Consider the following 20,148-nt stretch of genomic DNA (forward strand, 5'->3'; position numbering starts at 1 on the left):
CTGTAAATCTGTAAGAGCTGGCATACATTTTTTCCTTAAAAAGTCACTGATGAAGGTCCCAGTTGAGATCACAGTTTGTTCTATCTTCTAACAAGTATTAGAATATATTAGCAATGGCAAAATTCTTCCATGCTAGATTTGCTCAAATATTTAGAATTCATTTGCTTTTTCTATGTTGGTTATCATAAGGGTGTTTTAGTTATTTGTTTCCTTAAATGGCTTTTTATCTAAAGAAGCCTTATGCAACAGTTTAGAGCCATTTGGATATTTTCCAGAATAAAAATTGAGAAGCAATTACATTGAAATGTCCTGTATTGAAAGTATTGCTCATTCACCTCTTCTCATTCTGTACTATGAATCAGTGATAGATAATTATTCAAGTAATATATCATGTACTTTTGTAATAAAGAAAGTGTTGTTTTAGAAACAGTCATCTAACTGTACTGATATTTCAGCTGAGGGAAGTAGTGCCCAACAGATGCACACGAAATAATACATGCTAAAACCACAGCTCTAATTCTTGCAAAACATGTGATTTTGGACCATTTGTTTAACCCCATGGAATGCAAAACTTAGTGTATTAGAAATGAAAACCACAATAACTATAATAAAAGTCCATTTTGAGTATTATATGAATTCTCATTTTTATGTACTTGTTACACATATTTAAAGTTCCCCACTCCTAGATTTGAAACTGATAAAATGCTTGAGGGTATTTTTTGAATGGAATTCTACTGCAATTTAATGAAGTACAACTCAAAATCCATGGATTTAAACTTTCTCTACAGTGCCGTTCTATAAAGATGATATCTCTTTCAGAATATTTAAGGACCTTTTCTAATCTACCTGGAATCTAAATACATTTTAACTTCTAGTCTAGTACACATAAGTTATTTATAAGTTATTGAATTGCTTTTTCCACAAATTTGTCATTCCACAGTCTGTAAAGAATAATTCAGAATAGTAGATAAAAGTAGCAAAATAGAAATGAAAAATAAATTACATGTAAAATAAAAGAGTAGGTTAAATGAACAAAACTGAAAGTTCTGCTGTTTTTAAAAAATTGCTATATATCAGGGAAGTACTAGAATATGGGTAGATTCAAAAATGATAAGTAGATTCAAAGCTTAAAGAGATGTTTTAAACAATTGAAATAGCAAAGGCTATTATTACATATGTGTATTTTAAAAAGAAAAACTAAAACAATATCCAAATTTAAATTTATAAATTATGAAAAATTCAGATAATACATAATATATGAACAACATAGTAAATTTAAAGAATATAGTAAAAAGCACATCAAACCTACACAAAGTTTATACCTATTAACTACTAAACACCATGACATTTAATATATATTTGATTTGTATTATATATATATATTTTTAGAGCTTTTTCCCTAACATCATAAAATATAAAATGAAGAATTTAAAATCTATATTGATGTGCAATTAAACATTTTTGAACATAACATATTGTGACCAAGACATTATTATAATATGTAGATCAATAAAGATTAATATAGATTAAATAGAGTTTTCATGATTTAAATTTTGAAACAATTTCCTAGTTTTGTGTATGTAGGTTGATTTTTGTTTTCCATATTAGAAACAATATAGGAATGATGACGCTTAAAATACAGACCTTGCACACTTGTCCTGTCACTTCCTTACAATAAATTATAAAACTCATAATTCTCAGACCAAAGATTATCCGGGCTCAAAATGAAATAAAACCTGCAGATGTCATTAATAAATCTTAAAAAAGAAAGATAATCACAATAAAAAAATAGCACATGGTATATAACAACATATATATAAAATTTTATGTGTTTGTATGTACATTTTTATTTTTGAGAGAAATGAATGAAAATTATTCACCCAGATTTTTTTTTTATTATTATGGGTGCTGGGATTTCAGGGAATCTCTCCTTGCTGTTTATATTTACTACATTAAACAATTATTTTACATTTAAAAATCACACAGAAAAACACTTGTAATTTGCAGTATTAGGAAAACAAAGCAAAGTGAAAAGAAACACAAAACAGTGAAATAAATGAAAAAAAATCAGCTCTCTTCTAAAGATGATATAATAAGAGATGTCAAAATGTGTTCAATACATTAGTGTGTTGTATATTTTCAACAGTTTCATATACATTCATTATTTTAAAAATACATATCTACAGGTTATTTTCCATTATTAAGCTACACTTGTGCCAAAACAGTTTGAAAATATTTTTTTCTAGCCCGAGTATTGTTAGGCTTTTAGACTCTGCTATCTGGATTGATGGAACTTTATTTTTTTCCCTCAGGATAGCCCAAATATCCTTGGAGAGTGAAAGAATAAACTGGGATATTCACTAGAATGTGTGAGTATCCTATATCAAAACAAACCCACAACATAGATTTGCACAAATGTCCTAATACAGATGAATCTTAGCACTATACTATGAACACAACAGGAAACAAACCATTGCATGAAGCATTATATACTTTTTACAAAGTTAGAAACTACAATACCACATTTATTCTTCAGGAATACACTGTAAAATAAATAAAGGGCAAGGTGAATGCAAGATTCCTGATGAGGGACTCGAGTAGAGGAAAGTCTGGGGCCTGTGACAGTGCAGTGGCACTGGGCACCAAATGGTCAGATGTTAGACGTGGTTATTTTCAGACTGTAGCTTTGGTTTTCAATGATGAATATTTACTGCAAAATGTATTAATTAAATAATTAAACAAAACTAAGTCATTAATAGATAAATGACAAGAATGCAATAAGAAGAATTGTAATTAACAGGAGAGAGAAATAATTGTATTTTTTGAATTTAATTTCTACTTTAATGATTACTATTGTTTGAATTCTTTTCAAATAGTATGTAGCCTTTCTTTCTCCTTTGTCAGTTGCCTCTCCCCTCCATTATTCTATAGTGACACTTACCTTTTTATTATTTTTCATAATATCAAATTCTATCTTTTTCTTGAAGGGGGATTTACTAAGGACATTCAATTATAGTCTATCTCTTTTGTCACTCTTTCAAACTTTGTGATAAGTGAGATGAACTGCGTTTTAATTTTAAAATCGTTTACACAGAGATTCTTGTCCCTTTACAAAAGATGTTTCCATTACATACCTTTAGAAATGAGGCTGTTTTAAAGTTATTTCAAAGCAATAATTGTTTTTGTTTTATCAATAAATATTTAGATCATTTCTACAATTTGTGTTTGACTCTCAATTTATAAACATATGTTAGGCATCCTTGCCTTATTTAAATAATTATCCCTCAATCTTTAAGAGTTTTGGAAAATGTATTTAGATAGCCATAAGATACCAATGGCATTTAGATTCATTTAGCTGCATTAGCAAATACCAAAAATGAAAGCTGTATCTGGACTCTCTAAAACTATTTATGTCACTGTGTTTTTAATTTGTAACATACACAGTAATATATGTTCTCACAGATAGAAATTTACAGAGAAAATAGGATAGGACATTTATGAAAATTAGAATATTTATCAAAAACGAACTGCATTTCCTTATGTGTTCACTAAGCTTAAATGTTAATGAAATTCTTCCTTTCAAATTATATCCACAAGGAAAATATTAGATAAGACCATGTTATCAAGGATGAAAAATGATTGAATTGCTGGTTTTACACTTAACAATCCGGAACAGAGATGTAGCTCAATGAGGAAAAAAGGGTATTTCAGATGTTACTGTTGCTTAGATAAAATGATATTTCATTCAAAGAAATAATCAACCTTGTGCACATTTGAAAAAAGTGATTTCTTTTCATCACAAATGCCAAATGAACTGTAAATGGTGACATTTTGAATAAAGGAAAGTAAAAATAAAAATTGGTAAAGAAAATAATACTTATCAAAGTGTACCCTTCCATTACTTAGAACAAGCTCTCGGGATGCTGACTTTTATTATTTTAAGTGTTCCAATTTAGCTTCATTCAAATTGTTTAAACAGTTTTTAGCAGAATTAAACATATTGTTGCACAAGAGTTCTTGTTATAAAATCTCAGTAAAATAGAAACATGGAGACCTCTCCTACCACCAACCTCCATCTGCCCAAATCCAAAACTACTGCAAATTTATAACTGCAGTAATGGCAACATTCTAGTCTAGACCAATTGTTGTTTCCCTAAGACAGGGAAGCTTAAATAGCGATGTTGTATATTTTGTAATTTGTTCTTCCTTTCTTTTAGATCATACACGTGAAGCTGAAGGAACTTGATTAAAATTTGAATTATCAAAGAAATGGGGTAGAAGATAATAGAGAATTATAATACTAGTAAGTGTAGTTTATACCACATTTAATGCCTGAGATTTCTACCAGTTTTATTTATGGTCAATATAAGACTGTTGCTTTATTATAATCAAAATAAATTTCTGCTTGAGTTATGATTTATTATCTTATTCTGAGACTATACCAATATCAATTAATTCTCCACTTTTTTAAAATATGAACTTCAAAACGTAGTTATTAATGTTTGAATCCAAAGTAACTGAAATAGGACACTTCCAGGAACAATAAATTATAATGACTGATAGACATACAGAAAGACATATGGAATGGGAGAGAGGAGAAAAGATTGATAAATGCACAAACATAAATAATCTTCATGCTAAAATACTAAAATAAAATGAATATTCATTTGTATTAGCAATTACTGTTTGTTTCCTACATGTCATTCTTATACATCCCATTTCCCCTGAATTGGATGCATAAGACTTCAAAAGTTCATGTGATCTATTCATCCACATGTAATTGTTATAACCAATTTCATTGGCAGCATCATTGTTATATCATTATGAATATTCCTTTAACTTAATGTAAGCTTATATAATTTGCAATTAATTTTTATCTACTTATTATTCAGCGCGTAATCAAGGAAACAGAAATGCTTCTAACTACAGGCTTACTTTGTTTTACTGTGCTTCACCTTTATGCATTTTGCAGACATTGCAGTTTTTACAGATTGAAGGTTTGTGGTAACCCTGCATTGAGCGAGTCTGTCAGCACCACTTTCCCAACAGAATGTGCTCACTTTGTGTCTCTGTGTCACATTTTACTTCTGTATCTCCGGTAATTCTTGCAATACTTTTTCAATATTACTGTATTTATTATGAAGATTTGCAATCAGTGACTTTTAATGTTACTATTATAATTCTTTTGAGGTGCCACATACTGCACTCATATAAGATGGCAAACTTAAAGGATAAATGTTGTGTGTATTCCGACTGCTCCACTAACTAGCCATTCTCCCATCTCTCTCCCTTTCTTCAGGCATCCTTATTCCCTAAGATGTGAAAATATTAAAATTAGACCAATAATAACGCTACAATAGTCTATAAGTGTTCAAGAGAAAGGAAGATCCCATGTCTCTCACTTTAAATCAAAAGCTAGAATGAGTAAGCTCAGTGAGGAAGGCATGTTGAAAGTTGAGATAGACTGGAAGCAGGTCTCTTATGCCAAATAGTTTGCCAAACAGTGAATACAAATGAAAAGTTATTTAAGGAAATTTAAAGTGCTACTCCAGTGAATACATAAATGATAAGAAAGCAAAACAGCTTATTGCTGATATGGAAAGTTTGAGTGGTAGGGATACAAGATGAAACTAGCCACATTATCTTAAACCAAACCTTAATCCAGAGCAAGGCCCTAACTCTCTTCAATCTGTGAAGGGTAAGAGAAGTGAGGAAAGTGCAGAAGAAATGTTGAAGCTAGCAGAGGTCGGTTCATGAGTCTTAAGAAAAGAAGATGTCTTCAAAATATAAAAAAGTACAAAATGAAGCAACAAATGCTGATGTAGAAGCTGCAGCAAGTTATCTAGATGATCTAGTTAAGATAATGAGTGAAGTTGGCTACATTAAACGGCAAATTGTCCATGTAGACAAAACAGCTTTCTATTAGAAAAACATCCATTCTGCAGCCCATGAATCAAGTAGTAAACTTGACTCTCAAGTCTTATTATTTAAGTTATGAATTTCATAGGCTGTGGCTGCCATAGATAAGAATTCCTCTGATGGAACTGGGAAGACTATATCGAAAACATTCTGGATGGGACTCACCATTATAGATGTCAATGGCATTAAGAACATTTGTGATGGAGGTCAAAATACCAACATTTACAGGAGTTTGGAATAAGTTGATTCCAATACTCATGGATGAATTTGAGAGATTTCAGACTTCAGGGGAAAGAAGTAACTGCAGATGTGGCAAAAACGGCAACAGAGCTAGAAGTAGAAATGGAGACTGAAGATGTGACTAACTTGCTAAAATTTCAGAATAAAACTATAACGAATGAAGATTTTCTTCCTATCAACGAGCAAAGAAAGTGGTTTTTTGAAATGAAATCTACTCCTGGTGAACACACTGTGAATCATGTTGCAACAACAACAAAGAATTTATAATTTTATGTAAACCTATTTGATACAATAGCAGCAGGGATTGAGAGAACTGACTGCAATTTTGAAAGAAGTTCTTTTGTGGGTAAAATGCTATCAAACATCATTGCATGTTACAGAGAAATCTTTCATGAAAGGGTCAATTTCTGTGGCAAACTTCATTGTTGTCTTATTTTAAGGAATTGACACAGTCACCCTAAATTTCAGCAACCACCACTCTGATCAGTTAGTAGTCATGAACATTGTATTAGTTTGTTATCACACTGCTAATAAAGACATACCCCAAATTGACTAACATATAAAGAAACAGGGTTTAATTGACTCACAATTCCACATGGCTTAGGAGGCCTCCCAATCATGTGGAAGGCAAAAGAGGAAAAAAAGTCATGGCTTCTATGGAAGAAGGCAAGAGAGAGCTTGTGTGCAGGGGAACTCCCATTAGGTCTTGTGAGACTTATTCACTACCATCAGTTTGCATCCTGAATGGACTAAAAGTAAGTGCTTATATAAAAGGGAAGAAATGTAACTATGTGTGGGAAACAGGAATTAGGGAGTGGTAAGGAAGAGAAGCTGGTAAACAGGAATCATGACGGATGAGGGGTCTGGCATTTTATTGTCTGAAGGTCAGTTTATTTAGGAAGTAATTCAGATAAGACAAATGTAAGTTTTAAGCTTTAAAATCAGGAGGGTCAATATCTATGCCTATCCAAAAAACAGTAAACATCAGTTCCACAGGCCAGCTGTGGCAGTTTCAGTGCTTGCTTTTATTTGTAGTGATGAACATCTCCAGAGTCTTTTAAAAAATAATCTCATACTGTAATAGCCTTCATTTTAGAGTTAAGGGAGTCAGTGTGGAGATTTTAACAGGGGTAAAACGTATGTATTTGAATTCTGCATTCAGGAAGATAAGAAATTAACTATATCATAACTTTGTAGGTTTTCTCTATCATCTAATCCATTAACTCTCACTCTGGTAGGCTGCAATGGTTTTTCATTTACCCAGGTATAGCAATAACTTTGAGAATGTTTCTAATAATTTCTCCAATGTCTTAGTATTTCTCTTTTCCTAGTACACAGTCACCTTGGTCAGAAACTGCATGTCCCTTTGTGGAGGGGTGGATTCAATTTTATAAAATAAATTAATGGCTTGTTGGTTCTTTTTTCAAAGAAACCCATATCTCCATCAATTGAGGGCCTGGAGTTCATGAAACTGAATTTGTTAGGTCTGGAAGTGGAGTATGGAGCTATGACTTAATATTTCCTGATAGAGATAATCCCCATCGGTTGATACTATAGAAGGTCTGGTTAAGTGATTAAGAGGTGGCTGAGTAGCACATGGATATAATAAATCTACTGCAACCTGCCAACTGCCAAAGCCTTCATACTCTCTTCTCTGCAAGGGCTTCTTAAAATGTAGTTCACATGGATAGAAAGCAGGATATTCTATGAATATTAGTTGTAAAAAATTAGTTTCAACAAACTAAAAAAAATAGTATTTCCTTCCTTAAGAATATAAGCTACAAGCCAGTAGTATTAGTAGCATCTGTGATTTTTGTCACCAATAGAAAAATGTACATGATATTATGCTTATATTTCAAAATACTATAGATAGATAGATACATAGATAGATAAAGAGATAGATAGATAGATAGATAGATAGATAGATAGATAGATAGATAGAAGATATCCTACTTTGAAGACACAGTAGTGGTAAATCTATTATGTTTTGTTACATAATATAATATTAAACACCACATATATTAACTGTACCACATTTTTATTTTTATTTTTGTTTTGAGATGGAGTCTAACTCTGTTGCCCAGGCTGGAGTGCAATGGTGCGATCTTGGCTCACTGCAACCTCTGCTTCCCAGGTTCAGGTGATTCTTTTGTCTCAAGCCTCCCAAGTAGCTGGGATTACAGGTGCATGCTGCCACACCCAGCTAATTTTTTGTATGTTAGTAGTGATGGGGTTTCACCGTGTTGCCCAGGCTGGTCTCGAACTCCTGAGCTCAGGCAATCCACCTGCCTCAGACTCCCAAAGTGGTAAGATTACACATGTGAGCCACAGGGGCCAGGCCTAACTATACCACATTTTTAAATTCACACATACTGTCAACATAATTAGCTTTTTAAAAATAACCTTTAGTCTTTTACCTTATCAATGTAAAAAGTTATTTGCTACAGAGGTCCATAGCTTAATCAGATAGAGGGATCCATGGCCCCTATGCACACACATGTACACACCCCACCAAAGGTTTAGAATCCATACTCTAATATATACAAGGACATTTTTGGCATCTCAGGATTAGTGATCATGGACAACCATTGAATAAAATCTTCAATTAGCCAAGACAGCTGTTAAAACCATCCAAGGGCTCAAACTAACACATTAAAATTTTCCTCTAAGGTAAGTACAGCCATATCAATAATTTAAGACATATATGTTCTCCTTGATCTAATACCCTTACAACCTATTAATTTCCAAACATACTTTCAAGTCCTTGCCAATTCAAATTGGGAAAATTTTGCAGTCCCTTTGGTATGCAGGCTATCTTCCTTGGAGGAAAATTTGTAATACTCCCTTTTAGGCGTGATGTGATTTAACTTTCATTATCGGTTTAAAAGCACTGACTAATGTAGTTCTTAAATATAATGAGCTTTGCCTTATGAGAAAACAGACATGTTAGAAACATAAATAATTTTTATGATAGGGAAAGCTAATTTCCTCCAAGAGAAGACTTTCAGGAGAGAGTCAAGCACAAAGTGAGCAAGCAATAAGACCTCTTCCATCATTGTTGCCATCCCTGTCATCATCATCACCACCTTCTTAATTTCAAGAACTGATTTTTATTTTCATATTTCAAAATTGGGGAGGGGAAGGAAACATCAAAACATGAACAAAATGCAGTTAATTTCTATCTGAGTACCAGACTAGCAACATTTTCTTGCTACTCTGTAACATCTCTATGTTTTGGCCTTACTGTCTCTGCCAGCAATCCATGATTCTCAAGAAAACTTTAAATTGCACTTTTGTGCCAGGATTCTCATCCCCCTTTGGTGCTTCCACTGTATTTTGTGTAATGATTCACTGTCCTCTATTTATTGGATTTATGTGCTCATCTGTATTAAGGTGATTATGCTCAGTGTTTTCACTCCTGATTTTAAAACTACTGCTCCAGTCTCTCAGGGTTGATTCACTCAAATGAAGGAGTAGAGGGGGGTAGGATGCTTCCAATATTTTATTCTCTATTTATACTGTGGCACATAAAGGAGTGAATATACAGATATAATTTTCATTTTCAGTGGTGATTTGTAGGAAACATGTACAGCCTATTTTCCAAGTCATCCTGACTTAAGCTATATTCATATTGAGCTCTACCAGAACTTTACTTTAAGATAAGGGGAAAAAAGCATCAATACTTGCCCAGCCATCAAGAAAGTTGACATTTATGACTTGGCTATTGATTTCTATGTGTATCTATCTACCAGTTATAGTCCTAGAAGAGGGAAAGGATGATTTAGGCAGATCATAAATCTCTAAAAACATCTGGACCTCACCCTTGGTGATGCACATATAGTAGCTAAGATGAACTACTTACCTGTGCTTCAGAAGGCCTCAAATTCATCAGGTTAAACTTGCTAGAGGATTAGGAATAACTGACGATAAGTAAGGAAAATCAGATGATGTGCAGTATCTTCAAAGTTAGAATAATTAAACTATTCTAAATAACATTATTCTTAAACTACCCATATAAATATTCAGAATATTTTTTTTAAAAAAGATGTTCCTTAGAATTTTGAAACCTGATAGAGATTGATAACAAGGAAAATGGTATCTGCACAAGCTACAAAATCAATACCTTCTGAGCAACTTGTATTTTCTAAAGACAAAAAAGAATCATTGTGTTTAAAGAAATGAAAAGTCATGCTTCTTCCAAGAATCCATTATTTTCAGTGCCTTTCCTGAAATGATGCTTACCACTCCTGCAGACTAAACTAGATAAAATATAATTTCAAAGTACAGTAAAGACAAAAGGCAAAAATAGAAATCTAATTCTTAGAAGGCATGATGGAATAAGATGAAACTGTGAGAGCAACCACTTTTATCAATAAAGGGAAAATGCATTAAGGTGCTGTTTGAGTTTGTTCTTGCACTGCTATGAAGAACTACCTGAGACTGGGTAATTTATGAATAATAGGTTTAATTAACTCACAGTTCTGCATGCTGTACAGGAAACATCATTCGGGAGGCCTCAGGAAACTTACAATCATGGCAGAAGTGCAAAGGGAAAGCAGGCATGTCTTCCCATGGTGCCAGGAGAGAGAGAAAGAATGAGAAAAGGGGGAGGTGCTACATACTTTCAAACAACCAGATCTGGTGAGAACTCTATCATGAAACAGCATGCAGGGGATGGTGCTAAACTATTAGAAACCACCCCCATAATCCAATCACCTCCTACCAGGCTCCAGCTCCAACAATGGGGATTACAATTCAACGTGAGATTTGGATGGAGACACAGAACCAAATCACATCAGGTGCATAATGTATATACTATTTTTATGACCAATTTTCTTTGTTTCTGCAATGCAATGTTTTAAGTCAAGATTTGAATATTATTCTATAATGTTCAGTTTTTTTGTACTTTTTTTCACTTTCATTACAGCAAAGCAATAAAGGATTGCAATAAAAGTCACATAACTTATATTGGTATCTGTTATCTTTGTCCTCTAATATATGCATACTAATCAAGATATCTTAAAGTGACAAATTTGAAAAAGATACAATGGTGTATTAAAAAATTACAGTATGTCTGAAATACCAAATATCATTTTCTATATCCTGGGTTTTAATGTAGTATGTCAAATGGACACCTCTGTTATATTGAGGGGAAATATGCCACTGAATTTGTTGATTGCACTTAACAATGGCAATATATATGAGGCCAGTTTGTCAGTTTGGCCTCTCACTTGTAGGTTAAAGCATGTATACACTGGTTTCACTATTTGATTGATGAATGATGCTATGATCAAGTCTGGCAATTCATTTTGTTTGTTAAACCTGTCAAAACAATGAACTGAGCACAGGAGAGTATATTTTTTCTCATTAACAGTTGCTACCTGTTCTATTTTAAGTACATGTGATGCTATAAATTCTCAACGACCATTTACCTAAATTTAGTCAAGGACAAAGACAGCCTAATGTGGTGAGATAATCCTTTCTTACAATGTTTATGGCACAAGTTGATTATTTATTTAAGTAAAAACATATTTGCATCAAATATAATGTAAGTTTTGGTAATCGCCTCAGAAGAGTATCATGACATTAATTGTGAATACTTAGGGCAGTAAAAGCTTCCTCTAAAACACTTAATAAGATAATTTCAAATAAACTACAATAGAGTCTTACAATGGAAAATTAATATAATTTTTAATGTTTAATTTCAACATTACATTATTCTACCTGGTATGCTATTGTATTATTTTTTTCCTGTTATTTTGCTGTTTATTATGTACTTTTTTCTTGCCATAGACCTATCAGAATTCTTTATCTAATTTTTTTGATTTATTAATAGCTTCTTATTTTCATATTTATTTGCACAATTTTAAACTCTCTCTAAAATTTTACATACATACCCCCCATACACACTCCTTCTCTTAATATAATGTATCTAGCAAGATAAATAGGCAATTATAAACCATATCTCCACTTGCAAAATTTTAAAATCATTTAACAGTGAAATTTATGCTGCATTAGGAAATTTTCTGAAATTATAACTGATCATACCCTAAATTTTATCACTTCTCCTCATCTAATTGTTCAGTTTGTTCTCTATAAAGATTAATAGGAGTGACATCTGTGTTATGGACTTATCTACTAAGACCATAAGAGGATGCTCTAGAGATGCAGTCTGCAATTTAAATAAACTGCTGCCCAGCTCGCAGTTGGATTATAGAAACTTTTACCTTACTGTAGGGAAAGTTTCACTAAGTATAATGTTGGTGATTTTTTAAATTCCATTATACCCTTATCAAAATATCAAAATGGGTATCTTATTAAAACAACAAAGAACAATTATTTAATAACAAGTATTTTATATAAATATACATAATTTGATTATGATTTAGAAATTACAGATTCAGTGTTTACATATAATATTCTCAATTAAACTTTGACTTTAATAAAAGCACTATTAACTTACTAGAGTTTATTCTCAGGTTTGTGTAGTGCAAACTCATAATTAAATCTTTTCTAGGCTTACCCAGTCTTGACTGCAATACCATGATTTTCAGCCAAATAAACTACTCAAAACTGCTTTCAGGTACAGCTTTTTATCTATACAATTCAATTTTTAAATACAGAAATTTATAATGAAAATACCACTTACCTTTGTAGGAGATATAAATAATTCCTTTAAACCAACACTTATTTTTTAATTTATATTTATTTTTTTACATTTATTTTAGATTCAGGCATACAAGTGTAGGTTTGCTACATAGGTAAACTTTTGTCATGGGGTGTTATACAGATTATTTCACCACTCAGGTATGAAACCTAGTACCCATTAGTTATTCATCCCGATTCTCTCCTCCCACCCTCCACCCTCGGATAGGCCGCAGAGTGTGTTGTTCCCCTCTATCTGTCCATGTGTGTGTACATATATATATTTATTAAGCGATTTTTCATATTTATTCCGTTAAATTGAATGGGAAATGTCTGAATCTTGGAGCACTATTCATCAATGCAAACAAGTAGAACAATTTGTTCACCAACACTACTTTCTGAATAAAAATGCAAGATATTAACTCAAAAAAAAAAAAGGAAAACAGCGTCTACCACCTTTAAATAGTAACATACCAAATTCCACATTGGCCTTGAGAAAACTCATGAACTTTCCATTCTGCATTAACCATTACTTTCTCAGCCCTGCAGGAAATATTTTAAAATAAACATTTTGGTTTTAAATATCATAACAACATATATCTTTTTATGATTCTTTTATTTATATATACTTAAATGTGTGTGTGTGTGTGTGTCTGTGTCTGTGTATCCTTGGAGTAGTGAAATATTTCTTGAGTAAGTTAAAGACAGAAATGAAATAAAGAAAGAAAAATGAAAAGAAAAAAGGAAGATTTTAAAGAATTTTTTAACAATCAACTTTTCCATTCAAAGTCATCTTTGAAGCTCACATCATAAAAGATTAATTTAATAAAAAGCCACCGTAACCCTGAAAAAAGATATGAAGTATTTATTATGTGTTTCTATAAGAATTTTTAAAGAGAGTGATTTAAATTATTTTTCCCTTAATCTGGAATTTTGTACTAGTTTTCAGTTTATAGTTCTTTTACTAGAAATATATGTTGAACATGGCCAGCTGTGACTTGTTTCTTGAGTTACTATACCTAAAGCATTTTAATTAAAATAAAGTTTAATGTAGAATTTTGGATGATAAAAGTCAAAATGAAAATTTTATGGCACTATCAGAGAAAAATGTTGGCCAAAGTAAAAACATGTAACTATTCCATATAGCAAACAAATGACAAATTCATTCTAAACTTGACTTTTCAAAAATTCTGTATTTTCCTTATAACATTACATATTTGTATTCACATTTTTATTAACTATCAAAATTACACAACCAGTATATTTTTTTAAAAAAAAAAGTGTATTGTGTGTTTGACCCAGGAAGCTTGGAATACAAATGCTTTAGCATTGCAGGCAAGAAACAACCATATTGGTCAGTTTCAACCATTTTATGGCTGTAAGTATTTGAGAGCTATCTTGGACAATTTCTGTAAAACAGAATATATTAATATTGGAGATACTAAGAGATGATGGGGTAAAACTATAAAATTTTGAAAAATGACTGGGGAATGCATGTTTTATTTCTAACAATATCAGACTCTGTCCTTTTCTTGTAGACTTTATATTCTCCAAATAGACTGTTCTAACTTAAACCTTGGTGTCTTTACTTATCCTTTACAACCTGTCTAGAATTCCTATGCCCCCAAATACTGTTAACTTTCCAAGTCAGCTCAAACATCGCCTTTTATCATTCCTAAGAAATAGCCAATCAGTCTTTAACATCATGGCAGAGTGTACATATTCCTAAACCCTTATTATGAAAACCATGTACTTATTATGACTTATAATCTGTTTGAAGACTTAGACTGTGAACATTTTGAAAAAAGAAAGCATTGTCTATGTCTCCTTTTCATTCACAGGCTTAAGCCAGTGCTTGGCAAAATGTAGAAACTCAGTAAATGTCAACATACAAGAGAAAAAAAGAGAATAAAAATAAGAAAGAGTCAAATGATATGTGAAGGAGAAAGAAGAGGGAAAAATGAGACAAAAAGAACATTAATTGGATGGCTGTGAAAATCTGATATTTTAAGAAGATAAGGAAAGGCTACATGGTAGAAATCTGAAGTTGATTATATGTTTTCATACATTTGAGGGAGAAATCATTGAGGGATTTGAAATTATAAAATACTATTAAGAATGGCCCTTTGAACTTCCTATTTTAGTAGTTTCATATCATACTGAGCATTGCTGGAAGAAACAGGTATACTGGGTCCATGGTCTCCATAAACATCATGAACAAGAGTAACTCACTTTATCTTCTTTAACTTTGGAGCTTCTAGATAAAAATTTTATTTGAAAAAAAAAAAACAGTGATTCTAATTTAGGAATATAAAATTCTTAGTGAAAAATTTCCATTTTACTAATATGGCAAGAGAGATTCAGAAATGTTAATTGGCTTGCCCAAAATTCTAAATGTAAAATGCAAACCTACAGACTTCTACAAGATAACATAGGAAACAATCTTGGTGACTTTGAATTAGGTGATGACATTTTAGACATGATACCAAAAGCGCAATCCCTGGAATAAATAATAGATATGTTGAACTTCATTAAAAATCAAATATTCTTATCTCAAATGACACTGTTAAGATAAACAGGCAAGCCACAGAGTAGGAGAAAATATTTGTTAAATATATTTTTGATGAAGGACTTGTATCTAAAATATGCAAAAAACTCTTAAAACTGAAGAATAAGAAAACAAATCAATTAAAAGATGGGCAAAAGGCCTAAAAAGACGCCCCACAAAAGGCAATATACAAATGGAAAATAAGCACATGATAACATGCTTAGTATTATACATAATTAGGGAAATGTAAATTATAACATCAAGATAGCATACATGCCTATTGAAATGGCCCAAATTCAGCATACTGACAACACCAATCTACACCAACAATCTACCAATTCAAATGCTAATCTTTCAGAAACACCATCACAGACACTCCCAGAAATGTTTTACCAGAGGTCTGGGCATTCCTCAGCACAGGCAAGTTGATATGTAAACATAACCATCACAGGCTGGGCAAGGTGGCTCATGCCTTTAATCCCACATTTTAGGAGGCTGAGGTAGGTGGATCACCTGAGGTCAGGAGTTCGAGACCAGTTTGGCCAACATGGTGAAATCCCATCTCTACTAAAAATACAAAAAATTAGCTTGACATGGTGTTGGGCGTCTGTAATCCTGACTAGTAGGGATGCTGAAGCAGGAGAATCGCTTGAACCTGGGAGGTGGAGGTTGCAGTGAACCAAGATCACGCCATTGCACTCAAGCCTGGGCAACAAGAGCAAAACTCCGTCTCAAAAGAAAAAAAATAAATAAATAAATAATAACTATCGCAGATTGTAACAAATGTTCACTCTAACGAATATGTTAATAATAATGGGAATGTGGGGAGAGAGCAGGTGAAGAGCATGTGGGAATTCTCCGTACCTTCTGCTCCATTTTACTGCAAACCTAAAACAACTCTATAAAAATTAAATCTACCAAAGGGGAAAACAAAACAAAAAACACAAAACAAAAAAACATTGAACTGAGCTGTATGCTTTCTAATCATAAGAGTACTGGTTTAAATGATCACAGTATAAAATCATTGAGTCAAAAAACATGTTAAAATCTTTGATGCAATAAGTAGTGTCACAGTCAGTTCCAGAATTAGATGTACTTTCCAGAAAATGACATTGTTTCTTTCTCTGCAATTTAAAGTTGGACTACATATATAAGAAAGTATTGTTAGTAAAATACACCTGGAATCAAAAACATTTCATAATAGGAAGAATAATAGCCAACATATTAGAAAGGACTGATATTTATCTAAGAGCACATAAAACCACATCTCATGGAAATCAAACTCAGGTACTTTAAGATGAATGAATGTCTATGTTCTCATTCTTTCCCATCAGCTTTTTTTTAAATGGTATATATTTGTTATATATAAAGTTTCGGTGCTGCAAAAGGAACAGCACTTCAATATAAAATTTTCTTTTTAATTATCAGCAAAGCAAGTTACTTCTATAGAAGGGTGCCCTTACAGATGGAGCAATGGTGAGAGCACACTTGGACAAAGGAGGGGAAGGGGTTCTTATTCCTGATGCACGTGGTCCCTGCTGCTGTGTCATTCTGCTGTTGGCTAGGGTTAGACAGCACAGGCTAAACTAATTCTGATTGACTAATTTAAAGAGAATGGCAGGGGGAGTGCTTTGCCAGGAGTCAGGGCAGAGTAGGTGGCAGGTAATCTAAATGAGTTAGGGTGGAGCAGGTGATCTAAATGAGTTAGGGTGGAGTAGGTGATCCGAATGAGTCAGGGTGGAGTAGGTAATGAAAAAAGATTGCTTTATGAGGAAGTTAACTCTAAAAGTAGAAGGCAAATAATTGAATATATTGACATATTAATTATTTGAAAAGCAATTTAGAACTCATATCTGATATATTTAAAGTGTATGATAGGATGTGCTGATGTACATGTAGTGAAACAATTCCTACATCAAGCAAATTAGCATATTCATTGTCTCACATAATTTTGTGTGTGTTTGTGTGTGGTTAGTTCTTAATGAAGTTGTTCATGTCTTCTCACTGGCTATCCTTACTCATCCCTAACTGTATAAAGAAAATATAAACACTCTTCTAAGACTAAACTATATCAGGTCTACTTTTATTTTTGCTTCTCTAATGAAACTCTGAATACAATTTGAGTGCAATATAATACCACAGGAATTTTCTGAGTGAACAAGTTTCTTTTCTACTCCTGGGTGGAATTGTTGGAAGTTCATAGTAATTATGAAATATTAAAACCTAAAAAAATGAGCCTTCAAACTCCAGCTATGATACACTTCTGGTGAACAGTCAAAGTTTAATATATATGACGAAACCAAATTTTCACATTTTTTAAACAAATCTGGACTATTTTATTATTAAATATAAAAGAGATTTCTATGATGAACAGCTTGACAAATTTACAAAAAGGGGCTATCAAAAATATTCAATGTATACATAGAACAGAATAAATTAAAACACTGATATTTTGTAAAACTGAAGAATTGTTTGGAAAAAAATGTTATTATTGTTTGGAAAATAGAATGTTTCTCCAAATAAATTTCTAACACTTGACAAAATAAAATTTTAGCATGCATACATCCTAAATTTTTGTGTGCTTCACAAGGGTTAAGTATTTATTTTGAGTGTACTACACAGCTTCAATTTTTTGGTACACATTTACAAGCAGCACAGTAAATTTATACAATATCATGCATAGATACTAGCACAAGTTATATAACCTGAAATATGAACTCTTGAGGAACTGGGATTATATTTATTATTTTTCTATCAAGTATCACATACTTTAAAAATTCCTTTCAATTATTTTTTAATTGACATATAAAACTGTATGTATTTATCATGTGCAATGTGAAGGATATATACACATTGTGAAATGACTAAATCTCACTAATTAGCATATGTATTACCTCACATAGTTATTTTTATAGTGAGAACATGTACACTCAGCATTTTTAAATAAGTCAACAAATTGTTATTAACTACAGTCACCATGTTGTACAATATACTTCTTGAATTCATTCTTCCTATCTCACTGATATTTTGTATCCTTTAACAAACATCTCAACAACCACCCTGTCCCCCAACTACCCCAGTCTCTGGTAACCACAATTCTACTCTCTATTTCTATGAGATGAACTTTTTTAGATTCTTCATATGAGTGAGATCATGTAGTATTTGTTTTTCTGTGCCTGGCTTGTTTTACTTAACATAAACCTTTTCAGGTTTATCCACATTGTCACAAATAACAGGTTTTCCCCATGTTTATAACCGAATAGTAGTTTATCATGTATACATGTTGAGTATCTCTTATCTAAAATGCTTGGGATCATAAGTGTTATGAATTTCAAGTTTTTTTGAATTTTGGAATATTTGCAAATACATAATGAAATATCATGGGGATTGAGCCCAAGTCTAAACACAAAATTCACTTACATTTTATATACACCTTATAAAAGTAGTCTGAAAGTAATTTTATACAATATTTTTAATGATTTTGTGTATAAAACAGTTTGTGTACATTGAACCTTCAGAAACCAAATGTGTCACCATCTCAGTCACCCATGTGGACAATCTGTGGTTGCTTAGCATCACCATCATTCCTGACTCTGAATTTATGTGGTACCAATAAACAATCATTTTTCTACACTTACACATAAAATAGTCCCGAACTCCCGGGCTCAAGCAATTCACCCACCTCAGTCTCCCAAAGTGCTGGTATTACAGGCATGAGCCACCACACCCAGCCACAATTTTTTTAGTGAACACAGAATTGTTTGAAATGATACATTAAAACTTGATTGCTCACATATTAAATATCCACTTGAGGCAATAATGATAACAGCAATTTATAGCTCACTGAATATTACCTTTGTGACATTTCATGGTTAAAGATATTCTGTCTATTAATTTAATTACTCTATATGCAGTAACTTGGACATTAGAAAGTATGAATTCACAAAATCATCATCAACTTAATATTTATGACAATGGAGATCACAAAAATTTCCCCAATAGTATGTTAATTTTAGCCACCGAAAATGTCCAATCTAGAAAATAAATCTATCCATTTGGACATTTCAGATACACTTGTAAGAATCAACATAATTAAAACTAATTGCACAATGCAAACCTTAAAACCAGAAGGGTAGGAAACACGGGACCAAATTTTAATGATATAATCTGTTCATTCCTTCAATTCTGTCACTTTATTTTTTCTTAAGGGTTTGTCTTAAATAGATGGCATTCCACTTTTCTCTGAGGTGCTCTAAAATCCTTATCATTCTCTCAAGTATGAAACTTATTACCTTCTCATGATTTACACACTTAGCCTTTTGGAAGATGAAAGCCATTGAAGTGATTTGTTGGTTTCTTGATTGATTTTGTAATGCTAAACTACTTCGTAGTTGCTGTCCTAAGTCAGAATATCTACACTCCCATTAAGCTCTTGAATCAAAAGGATTAACGTGGTAGTAGAAAGAGAAGTATTCCAAAGCTGAAATAAAACTAGAAATCTCCCCAAAGCAAAGGGCATGTACTTACATTGAATAAACTATGCAAATTATAAAAATATCTCCTTATAAAAAAGGCAGAAAAATTGTCTCAAGGAAGCACAACAGTTAATCTTATAAAACTGTGCAAATATGTGTTTATGGTACATTTCTAAGTTTCTTCATAAATATGTAGTACAAGTCAATCTTGAGTAATTAAGAAAATAATTTAAACTGATTCCTTCTCCTTGTTTCAGTTGGGACAAAGCTGAAAGACCACCTCACCTTCATATTTCATGATGTCAACTGAAGACTGTTGAA

The sequence above is a fragment of the Macaca mulatta genome, chromosome 6, assembly GCF_049350105.2.
Source record: "Macaca mulatta isolate MMU2019108-1 chromosome 6, T2T-MMU8v2.0, whole genome shotgun sequence".
NCBI lineage: Eukaryota > Metazoa > Chordata > Mammalia > Primates > Cercopithecidae > Macaca > Macaca mulatta.